Source organism: Musca domestica, unplaced genomic scaffold, assembly GCF_030504385.1.
Source record: "Musca domestica strain aabys unplaced genomic scaffold, Musca_domestica.polishedcontigs.V.1.1 8, whole genome shotgun sequence".
In the NCBI taxonomy this organism is placed as follows: Eukaryota; Metazoa; Arthropoda; class Insecta; order Diptera; family Muscidae; genus Musca; species Musca domestica.
This window is the reverse complement of record NW_026712409.1, coordinates 19,518,439-19,530,594: the sequence shown is the minus strand read 5'-3', so window position 1 is coordinate 19,530,594 and position 12,156 is coordinate 19,518,439. Positions and strand designations below refer to the sequence as shown.

Genomic DNA, 12,156 nt, shown 5'->3' with positions numbered 1-12,156 from the left:
CTGGGACCTAGAGTAGAATTTTATAAAAATCATTTTCTAGAATATTTTGACTTGCTACGATCCCATTTAAAGGATGTTTTTAGGCACCATTTGGAGAAAGGTCCAAAAAGACCCCCTTGGTGGCTCGCTATTTTTCAAGGAATCAAAATCCGAAAATTCCAAAAAGTGTGGAAGAGGGAGCCCCGCCTATTTAGGTTTCCGTTCGATGTAAACTTTTACCTTCATTTCTATTCCGGTAATTATTGAAAAAAAATTGAATTTTTTCTATGCAAATGCTAGGTCAACTTGAAATGACAGATAAACAATCAGTCAGTCAGTCAGACAATCTGTCACTCATTCAATAATACTATTACTTAACAATTGTGACAATAACCATTAATAGTTTTGACAGTAATAGTGTACGTGCCTTTTCAATTATTTCTGATATTTTCATCACCAGCAACAACAACAGCTGCAGCAGCAGCAGCAACAACAAACGGCAGGCAGTCAGCCAGCCATCCAATTGAGCAGCAAACATACTGGGATGACACGTCGTGTGGACAATTGTGAATAAAAAAAATATATAAGACAAATATTGAATGCAGTGCAAATAAACGATACACAAAACAGGCGGAACGGTCGAGGAATACTAATGTTGGCATTTGCCAACAGATCCATACCTCCAAAAGGGCATATAGAAATTGGGCAAAGGGAGAGGAGGTGGATTTTTTCTTTTAATCAATTCATTAGCTTAGATTTTAATTTTCATAATGGAACACAAGCAACAATGGACTGGACTTTAGACTACACCATAAAAAGCTCAAACCGAAAGAGAACCCAGCTGGGGGCTGGCATAAAAACTTGGATTTTTATACCCTACAACACTATGTGTTTGGGGGTAGTATAAGTTTCGATTGGACCAACAAGTTTGTAACAGCTCGAAATATTGGTCCCAGACCCACGATGTTATACATGGATCTTCATATCTGGCGGAGTGTCTTTAGCAATATTACAGATAACAATAAGAGGATAATTTTGCTTAAATATATTAACCCCAAGTGAGCCACCGAAGGTTTCGTTTTGGTCCTTTTTTCCAAAATATGAACGACAATGAATGTTGCCAAAAAAAAAAGGACTGAAAATATTTCCAATTTTTTTAGACAATTTGTCCTTGGTAATTTTTCGAGTTGATGCATAAAAGTCACATCAAATCTCCTTTTACACAAAAGGTGTCAAAAGAGGAAATATTCTACACAAAATTTCAGTATAAATTTCAGAATAAACTACATATCTAGGTTAAATAGCTTTTTAAGAAAATTGCATTCGAACATTATACATTACAAAGGAATATTATGTGTTTACTGCAAATTAAACACGATTCCATTCTGTTTCCAAATCTCCCTCAAATCTACATTTTTTTGAGAAAGTGTCAAAGAAGGATATATTCTAGATCAAATTTCATTATGAGTCTCAGGACAAAAGAAATTTGTATACTCAATAGTTACCATAAAAAGACAGCATAAATTTTGATTTAAAAAAAAAAAAAACATTCCTATCACAAAGTTTGTAACAGCTTGAAATATTGGTCCTAGACCCACGATGTTATATATGGATCTTCGTATCTCGCCATTTTAATTTTAATCATGCTACAAGTCACAATTATCGTCCGATCCTCATGGAATTTTTCATGGGGGTTTGGTTTAGGGCCAGAATAGAAGTCTATTGTTTTTAAAGATGTTAGGAAAATATTTAGGGGTTACAATGGATCAAAAGATTATTTTTCCTTTTTGCAGTTGCCTAAGAGGTCACAAATTAAAGTTAAGCTACACTGAATTTCTCATGAAATTAGATTTAAGTACAGGACAGAAGCCTAGCCTATGGCTATCGGAAAATATTTGGAGGGCAAAAAAAGACCATAATAGTTGTGTGAAATTTTATAACCTTACCATAAGGCTATCACGGCCAAAACTTGGTGCATCGAATTAACGGTTTCAGATCGTAGGTCTCTTTGTACCAAATCGCTTTTGGGGACATTTGGAGCTTGTCTTTCTGGTTCGTCTGCCTGGCTCAAAAGGAATGTCCGATTTGAATAGTGTTGTCAAAAATAGATCGAGTTCGGAGATGGTCAATATCGGTTCACTCTTTCTGGTACCTCCTCCACAAAAGGTCCAAAATTTTCACAGAAAATAATTCCCTGCATCACCCTATTTTGTTCAAACTTTGCAAATTCCAATATTTTTTATCAGTGCTAGATTCGGTGGGAAAATGAACAATATAGGCCCGCTCCATCATGTACCTCCCCATGAAGGGTCAACATTTTGAATAATTGTAACTCTCATAAAATGCAAAATAAGCATCCGATTCTCTTAACATTTCACGTATCAAAAGTTTTTTTTTGGATAACGCAAGGTCTGGTGTAAAGATGGAATATGTCGGTAACCTCCTTCTGGTCAAAATTTTGAATAATTTTCACTCCGAAATTTTCACATCCGACTCTCTTAAAATTTCACGCATCAAAATATTTTTGATAACACATGGTCTGAGGTAAATATGGAATACGTCGGACCTCTTCTTCTGGTACCTCCCCCACAAAAGGGTCAAAATTTTAAATAATTACAACTCTCCTGAAATACAAAAAAGCATCCAATTCTCTTCCAATCTTCCACGCATCAAAATATTTTTGATAACACTTGGTTTGGGGAAAATGTGGAATATGTTGGACCTCTTCTTCTGGTACCTCCCCCACAAAACGGTCAAAATTTTGAATAATTTTCACTGTCCTGAAATGAAAAATAAACATCCGATTCTCCTAAAATTTCACGCATCAAAATATTTTTGATAACACATGGTCTGGTGTTAATGCAGAATGTGTCGGACCCCTCCTTCTGGTCAAAATTTTGAATAATTTTCACTCCCCTGAAATGCAAAATAAGCATCCGATTCTTTTCCAATTTCACGCATTAAAATATTTTTGATAACACATGGTCTGGGGTAAATATGGAATATGTCGGACCTCTCCTTCTGGTACCTCGACCACCAAAGGGTCAGAATTTTGAATAATTTTCACTCTCCTGTAATGCAAAATAAGCATCCGATTCTCTTCAAATTACACACTTCATATTTTCATTCATAACAGGAGATCTGATGAGAAAATGGGAAATCTGGTACCTCCCCCACAAAAGGGTCAAATTTCTGACTAAACAATCTTAAAATTTCACACATCTCAATATTTCTCATAACACAAGATGTTGTGTGAAGGTGATAGATATCGGCTTAGCCCTTCTGTTACCTTCCCCATAAAGGGTCGTAATTTTAAATACTCATGTGACACTCAGCGATTCTATCCAAACATGGAATATATAAATATTCTGGTATTTCCCCCATTTGTATTTATATTTAAATATTTATTTTTTTAATGTGGAGTTTTTGATTCGTTTTTGATTATTTTTTTAAGAACAGAAGAACGTGGACCTTCTTATGAATATTTTTTTCCTTTTCGCCAACAAAGCATTAAATACATTTTTAAAATTTTGAGTACTTTTTTAATGTTCACTAAGATTTTTTCATTATTTTATTTCTCTATTTCCAAAAATTTTGAAAATCCTCAGGTAACTGAAAAACAAAGCTTTTCTATGACTAAGCGCTTATATACATATTTCTCTCTATGTCTGTCTACCAATTAACCTCTTCATTCCTCTACCCCGGCCCTTTATATTATTGCTAAGGTCTCTTTGTATATATGTTTGTAATGAAGTGTGTATGTAAATTTGTAACTAATTTATTGTTAACATTCAGTTTTTTTTTTCAAAACAACAATAACAAAATAACTCAATAACATCTGTTTCGAACACTAGACATCACGGGAAGATTCTGTTATTTCTGTGTTGTTGTTTTTATTTTTCGGATAATAGGGCGTCGGCTTGTGGACGTGACCCGTTGAAGTGCCTCACATTAGATAGCAGATAGGCCATAAACTTTATTACGAAATTCATGGACGGAATTAGAAGGGATTAAAATGCGACGCACAAGATTTGCTACAGTCTAAGCCGGAGTATTGAAAATTGAAAAATGTGAATAAATATCGAATATCACAAATTGTGGACGATCTAGAAGAGTAGAAGTAGAGTTGAATGAGTGACTTGGTGAGTAAGTGATGAAATGAAGTTTCAAGGTTTTTTGTCTGTTTTGGGAAATTAATTAATTTCTGTTAAGAATTAAAAATTAATTGATTTTTATTAGCTGAGATAATTATTTAATTTTCGATGGAGTGGCAAGGAATGAAAGTAAAAAACAAACGGAGTTGATATAATCAATCAAAATTACGAGTCATACTTCTGAGAGGAAAGTATTCAAATTTATCATGTTACAAGATTAACTTCGCCCTACAAATGACCGACGATCGAGCTAAAGAAATATTTGTTTTAATACTCATTTAAAGCAAGTATTCATTAATAGTTTTAAAAAACACAATTAACACAACTCTTAGAAAAGCTATTTTCGAAACATCAGAAAAAAACTTAGAAGAAATATTTTGAACCATTTTGAAAAATTCGTAAAAAAATAAGTTGAAATTGAAAAGAAAAACTTAAATAAAAATACACAAAATAGAAAATTAAATAATATAATATAAAAAATAAATTTCCAAAACAAAATAAAAAAATCGATTAAAAAATTAAAGTTTTTTTAGTTAAAAACATACTCTTAATTAAATAATAAAATAAAAAATAAAAAAAAAAAAAAAATATATATATATATTTATATATATATATATATATATATATATATATATATATATATATATATATATATATATATATATATATATATATATATATATATATATATATATATATATATATTATATATATATATTATATATATATATTATATATATATATATATATAGGGTGAGATGAAAAAACTGCAACCAACTTCCGACTGCTGTCATTTCTAAACCACTTGCATCCGACAGCTGTTAAAATTATTCCAGTGACAGCTCATTATATTGTTTACAAGCGTACAAAAGCATTTTGGTAAGAATTTTCCAGAAAAAAAATTATACGTGATGGAATTCAAGCGTGATAGTGTGATTTCTTTATATGGAGGCTGGAAAACCTCGAGTGGCTATCGTTAGAGCACTCCAGCATTTAAATGTGAATACATTTTTTGTGTCTCGTACCATCGCTTGTTAGCCTAGCCCGACGTCAAGGAAGTGGACGGATGAAAACAACAGTAATGGTTCGAAGAGTAAAGAAGCGACTGAAGCGTGAGCTGAACATATCGCAATATTCTATTCGGCAAATATTGAAAAATGAGCTCGGGATAAAGCCACTGAAATTTTAAAAAGTGCAAGAACTTACACCGCGACAGAAAGAAAATGGACTCAAAAGAGCTTAAGAGTTGCTTCCCTTGGCCGAAATGGTGAACTGCCGAATTCGGGTTTCTCCGATGAGAAAACATTCGTTGTCCAGCAGTTTGTAAACAAACAAAATTATCGTGTTTACTTGCCAAAGAGATCAGCTGAAAATGTGCACCTTCGCCGGCCATGGTGATGGGATGGGCTACCATAACAGACGATTATCGCTCTCCGCAAGTATTAGTCTACCGTGGCAACAAAATAAATGCCGAATATTATCGGGAAAATATTCTGGAGGGGGTATTAAAGCCTCGGGCACGCAAACATTTTGTCCGCAGACCTTGGACATTCCAACAGGACTCAGCACCATCGCCACCCAAGAATGATTACAAAATGAAGTTCCTCGCTTCATTTCCAGCGCACAATGGTCACCATAATCTCCGGATATCAATCCGTTGGGCTATTATGCCTGGAGTATTTTGGAAAGCAAGGTTGGCACTAAAAATTACCAAAGTGTCGATCACCTCAAGCAAGCGCTTCGCCGGGAATGGGCCAAAATACCGCAGAGCAACATTCGGGTAGCGTGTGACTGTTTCATTGGCCTTTTGAAGGCCATAATTCGTGCCAAAAATGACCAATTCGAACAAATCTAAACTTATTCTAAAATTTGATGCTATTTCCAACATTTTTTGCTTTCATTCATTCATTCATTCAAAAAAAATTTAAAAATTATGGCGTTTGACTTTGTTACAGTTTTTTTTAATTCATCCTGTATTTTAAAAAAAAATCTTAAAAAAATACATTTTTTAAATTAACGTCCCAAAAAAATATTTTTTTAATTAACAAAAAAAATTTTTTTTTTGAATAGTTAAATTATTTTTAATTTTTCTTTCAATTTCTTACCCATTTTTTTCTATATTTAATAATTTTGTTAATTTTTTTAAAATATTTTTTTTTAATTTACGCTTTTTCTTTTGAAATTTTCTTAAAGTTTGTTTTTAAAAAAATTATTTTTAATTTTTCTTTTAATTTCTTATCCATTTTTTTCTACATTTAATAATTTTATTAATTTTTTTTAAATTAATTTTGTTTTAAATTTACGCTCTTTCTTTTGAAATGTTCTTAAATTTTGGTTATAAAATAAAAAAATTTTTATCTAAAATATATTTAAATAGTAGTCGTTTAAAAAATAATCTTTGAAAATAGAACAGTGTGGCTTGTTTGTTCGGGATACCGTAGTATTTTGTTGTTGCAAAATGGTCTGGCTTTATCCCTTTATTGTTGTTTTTATAAAAACAACGTTTGTTTATTAGTGGAGAACGATGGTAATGTTTACCAGGGGGTAAGGCAGGGAATACCTAGGTTTCGGAAAGAGCCACCAATCCTCATCAGTTCCCTTGTTTTTGTCTGGGATATTCTCCCCAGAAGTTATTTTAAAAATAACTTCTATGACAAAAAAAATAATATTTTAAATTTTATAATATTTTAAATTTTATTAATTTTTTTAAATTTATTTTTTTTTTAATTTACGGTTTCTCATTCGAAATTTTCTTAAATTTTATTTTTAAAATAAAAATTTTTTTATCTAAAAAATATTTAAAAAGTACTTGTTGAAAAAATAATCCTTGAAAAAAATATTTTAAAAATTCGGTATAATTGTTGGGAAAATTCTCAAAATAGTATTCGCACAGAAATGGATGCTTAAATTAATTTTGTTTAAAAATCAAAACCTTCCATAAAAATCAAGCAGGACAACAGCTTTAATAATTCAAAGGAAAATTCTTAAAAAATAAGAAAATTGCTAAAATAAGGTTTTCTACGAAATTAAGTCGTAAAAATCAAGGACGATAATCCTTCAATGCACATTTAAATATTGAAATTCATCTTGCAGCAAAAATGATTTCATCCAGATCCACTTGGTGGGATTCTTTCCAAAACATAGCAGAATATATTTCGATATCAGGTATTTTGAAAATTCTAACCACAAATATGTTTCGGTGGGGCTTAAAAATGCATATTTTTATAAGACCACTTTCCACCCCGCCCCGCAATATGATCTCGCTTAATTAAAGGTATTTAATCATTTTTTCGCCGATTTAGATAAATTTTTGATTTTTTTCTTGTTTTAGTGGGTTTGGCACAAGTCTAAAATTTTTCGGCAATGCCTCTATACATAAAAGGTATTTCGGGCGATTTTAAATATTTTCACTTTGGCTTATTTGTAAGGAATCCTAAAATTAATTAGGATTAATTTTCAATTTTAACCCAATTTTTCGAACTTAAACATTTTCAAAATTCCACAATTCTCCTTACAGTAAAGGTCACAAATGGGCTCGTTGCGGTCGCACTCAACACCATTTTTACTTATGTTCCTTCCTCCTTCTTTATCTAGCAAAGAAGTTATCGTTTCCTTATCACATCGATTCACACACACACACACAAACATACACTCACATTTTTTATAGGGCAACCAAAAGTCACAACACTTGAATTCATTTTTTATTTCGTTTCATTTATTTATTTATTTTTTTGTTCTGTTTTTTTTTCGGTTTTTCAGACCAGACAAACGCGCGCCATCTCTCACACATCTGATGAGCAAAACGTCACGTTTTCATTAATCGACACCAGAGCGAACGAACGAACGATCCCCCAACAAAAAGTGAATTGCTCGATGTTGGACAGGAAAAAGTCGTACCGGCGTGTTTATTCACGTTTTCTTACCGCGAACATTCCTTTAGTAATGGCGAGGAGATGCGCGATACCAGCTCGTATCAGTGCACACGATAAACTGAACAGAACGGCAACACAACTCAACTAAAGTGCGACCAACAACTAAACTGACCGCAAAGAACCCAGCGAACAAATAAACGACGATCTGATGCGATGCGGTGCGAAGCCAATGCGAGTGCGAGTACTGTTGCCCACCATTCGTCACATGGCAAATAACAAAAAACACCAACAAAACAGTCATAGCAAATATCCTCCCAGTACCCCCCCCCCCTTTTTTCTACTGTTTTGTTGTTGTTCTAGGCCCATGTCATGCACAAACAAACAGAAATTCTCACATTCGATTAGGCGAGGGAGGTGGTTGCCGTTGCATTTTATGGCAGTGCATGGTAGCGGACTAGCGGTTGGTTGTAACGACCAACCAGCCAGCCAGCCAGTCCCACAAAAGGTGGTACCACAACCCGTACAGAAAAGATCAACCAACCGACCGACCGACCAACCATTTGTGCACTCACCACACAAAAATAAACCACCGCAACAGAAACGAAAATCAGACGATTTTTTAGAAAAAGCAAAACGAAATCTGAAAAAGAAAAAAATTACAAAAAAAATAAAAATCACTTTCCGAAAATATCCAAATATTCTGCAGTTTGTTGTGAGTGACGACGATGCTGGTGATGCAGTATGTCATGCAGCCAGAACTGTCGGTTGCAAAGGATTGCACCAGCAATGGAAAATTATCTCAGTTTTCAAATAAGTGTTAAAAGTATTCCTAAATGTCAGAGATGGGCCTTTTTAAAGGCTATCATTTTTCTTCAGAAATTTCTTTAATGCTTTTTATTTTTTTTTTTTATTTTTTGAAAATATGTTTAACAACAATATTCAAACAAAAATAAATTCTTAATAAAAAATCCATGATGATTTATTTAAAAAAAATTTCAAAAAATCGGCAATTGATCCTTTAACATTTTCCTAAAAAATCAAATACTTAAAAATATTTTCAAAAAATTCCATAGTTGATACCTTTCCCCTCAACACCAGTGTTGTGATAAAATAAACAACAACAAGTGCCTCTAATGCAGTCCACAAGAAAACCACAATCCTAACACCACTACCACCACCGCAGCAAAACGACATAACCAACCTCCCAATTATCCCCCATTTTTGCTCGGCCATCCCAGAAGCTGAAGACGATAAACAAAAGAGAGACAACAGCCAGGAATATTACAATCGAATGATGCAATTTTCAATATTTAATTGCAACATAAAATTTTGTAAAATACGTAGAAATTTTCGGCGGTGAGAATCCTCACTGCGGACACCACAACGTTGGACTGGGAAAACAGGGAAGAATTATTGCAACATATTTTGCGTATTTTTTCTATTCTTGTGAAATGAAAAAAATACGAAATAACAACAACAACAAATTATCAAATGATGCGTAATTCAAAGGAAGAAATAATGACACATAAGCAACAAAGGGTGGGTAGAGGTTGCAGACAATTTATAAAAGATCTACACAATTTGAATACATATAAGTTCCAAGAAAGGACATCAATTCAAGTTCTGAGTCTCCACAGATTGAGAACATAGTCCCTACAGACTGAGGGCTCAGTCTCCACAGACTGTGGTATCAGTCTCCACAGACTGAGGTCTCAGTCTCCACAGACTGAGGCCTCAGTCTCCACACAGACTGAGGTCTCAGTCTCCACACAGACTGAGGTCTCAGTCTCCACACAGACTGAGGTCTCAGTCTCCACACAGACTGAGGTCTCAGTCTCCACACAGACTGAGGTCTCAGTCTCCACACAGACTGAGGTCTCAGTCTCCACACAGACTGAGGTCTCAGTCTCCACACAGACTGAGGTCTCAGTCTCCACACAGACTGAGGTCTCAGTCTCCACACAGACTGAGGTCTCAGTCTCCACACAGACTGAGGTCTCAGTCTCCACACAGACTGAGGTCTCAGTCTCCACACAGACTGAGGTCTCAGTCTCCACACAGACTGAGGTCTCAGTCTCCACACAGACTGAGGTCTCAGTCTCCACACAGACTGAGGTCTCAGTCTCCACACAGACTGAGGTCTCAGTCTCCACACAGACTGAGGTCTCAGTCTCCACACAGACTGAGGTCTCAGTCTCCACAGACTGAGGTCTCAGTCTCCATAGACTGAGGTCTCAGTCTCCATAGACTGAGGTCTCAGTCTCCACAGACTGAGGTTTCAAACTCCACAGACTGAGGTCTCAGTCTCCACACAGACTGAGGTCTCAGTCTCCACACAGACTGAGGTCCCAGTCTCCACATGTCTATGGAGACTGAGACAGACTGAGCTCTCAGTCTCCATAGACTGAGGTCTCAGTCTCCACAGATTGAGGTCTCAGTCTCCACAGACTGAGGTCTCAGTCTCCACAGACTGAGGTCTCAGTCTCCAAATACTTTGTTCTCAGTCTCCACAGACTGAGGTCTCAGTCTCCACAGACTGAAGTCTCAGTCTCCGAAGACTGAGGTCTCAGTCTCCACAGACTGAGGTCTCAGTCTCCACAGACTGAGGTCTCAGTCTCCAAATACTTTGTTCTCAGTCTCCACAGACTGAGGTCTCAGTCTCCACAGACTGAAGTCTCAGTCTCCGAAGACTGAGGTCTCAGTCTCCACAGACTGAGGTCTCAGTCTCCACAGACTGAGGTCTCAGTCTCCAAAGACTGAGGTCTACGTCTCCATAGCCTAAGGTCTCAGTCTCCATAGACTGAGTTCTCAGTCTCCAAAGACTGAGGTCCAAGTCTCCACAGACTGAGGTCTCAGTCTCCAAAGACTGAGGTCTACGTCTCCATAGCCTAAGGTCTCAGTCTCCATAGACTGAGTTCTCAGTCTCCAAAAACTGAGGTCCAAGTCTCCATAGACTGAGGTCTCAGTATCCTTAGACTGAGGTCTCAGTCTCCAAAGACTGAGGTCTCAGTCTCCAAAGACTTAGGTCTCAGTCTCCAAAGACTTAGGTCTCAGTCTCCATAGACTCAGGTCTCAGTCTCCACAGACTGAGATCTCATTCTTCATAGAGTGAGTTCCCAGTCACCCTACACTAAGGTCTCACTCTCCCCATATATTCAAGTTGCACATTGTAGGGCCTTTAAGCAATAAATAACGACACAACTATGTTACACAGCAGCTACCGATAAATGTCAAACGACTGACTGACTAGCGGAGCTGAAAATGTTTTCAAACACCCGAATTTGTATTGGCCCACATTCACATGATGCGTTGGCTGTTTTGGTTTTAGCTGTGGCAACAGATGTTAAATGTTGTCGTCGTGCTAGAATGAGAACCCCAAAATAGTTGCATGTTGACAACGATAGAAAAAACTACAACAACAACAGAAATTGATGATGTGTTGTATTCTTGGACAGATTGCAATAGAATAGATCGGTTTGGCTGTTATGACCATCTGTGCATGATCAATGTGCAGCCGAAAGTCACTTGGAAAGAAGAATTAAAATGTAGTACTTTTTCGGGAGGAGACATGCTTTATGGAAGTAGGGAACAATTAGGGTTTCAGATGATTTTTTTTGTGGCTGGGATGACTTTTTTTAATAAAAATATGAGCGTTGTTATCTTTCTTTTTTTTTGGAAATATTTCAGGGAAGTTATAAAAAATTTAAAAATTTCTATTTTCCAATTTGTTCTGGAATTCCCTGGAAGAAGGTCAATTTTCTTTTTTTATATTTAATTCATTTTTTTATTTTTTCTTTTGTAACTCTTTGAATAATTCATTTTGTGGAACAATGTATTTCATTATTTTTCCACCCTTTGTTGACTCACCTATAAATATATACCCATTATCGGAATATTTATTTCAAAATTCACATTTCGTTATTTTCTTTTCCCCGATACGGTTCATTCACTTCTGAGTCATAATGAGTATTTAAAGAGGTGCAATCAACAATTTCCACATTTGTTTTATTTTATTTCAGCGCATTGTTGTTACTTTTTCCTGCAAATTCAGTTCTATTTTTAAACCAAAAAAAGGCAATATTGCACTTAATCATCCTACGTTGCCTGCAATTGTTTTCTTTATTTTGAAATAAAAAAAATCATTTTTTTCG

General features: G+C 35.1%; 1 protein-coding gene across 3 annotated transcripts in view; it reads right to left on the bottom strand.

The window, feature by feature from the left end:
- The window catches only part of LOC101900239 (sestrin homolog), a 147,412-nt gene that overhangs the window by 95,665 nt on the left and 39,591 nt on the right, over positions 1-12,156 (bottom strand). The window contains exon 1 of one of the 3 annotated variants that reach the window (XM_059130841.1): positions 7,790-8,183. The exons of the other annotated variants lie outside the window; for them this stretch is intronic. The gene's annotated coding sequence lies outside the window, so the exon portion shown is untranslated. Of the gene's footprint in view, positions 1-7,789; positions 8,184-12,156 lie in introns of those variants that run through there. 3 annotated transcript variants of the gene reach the window in all.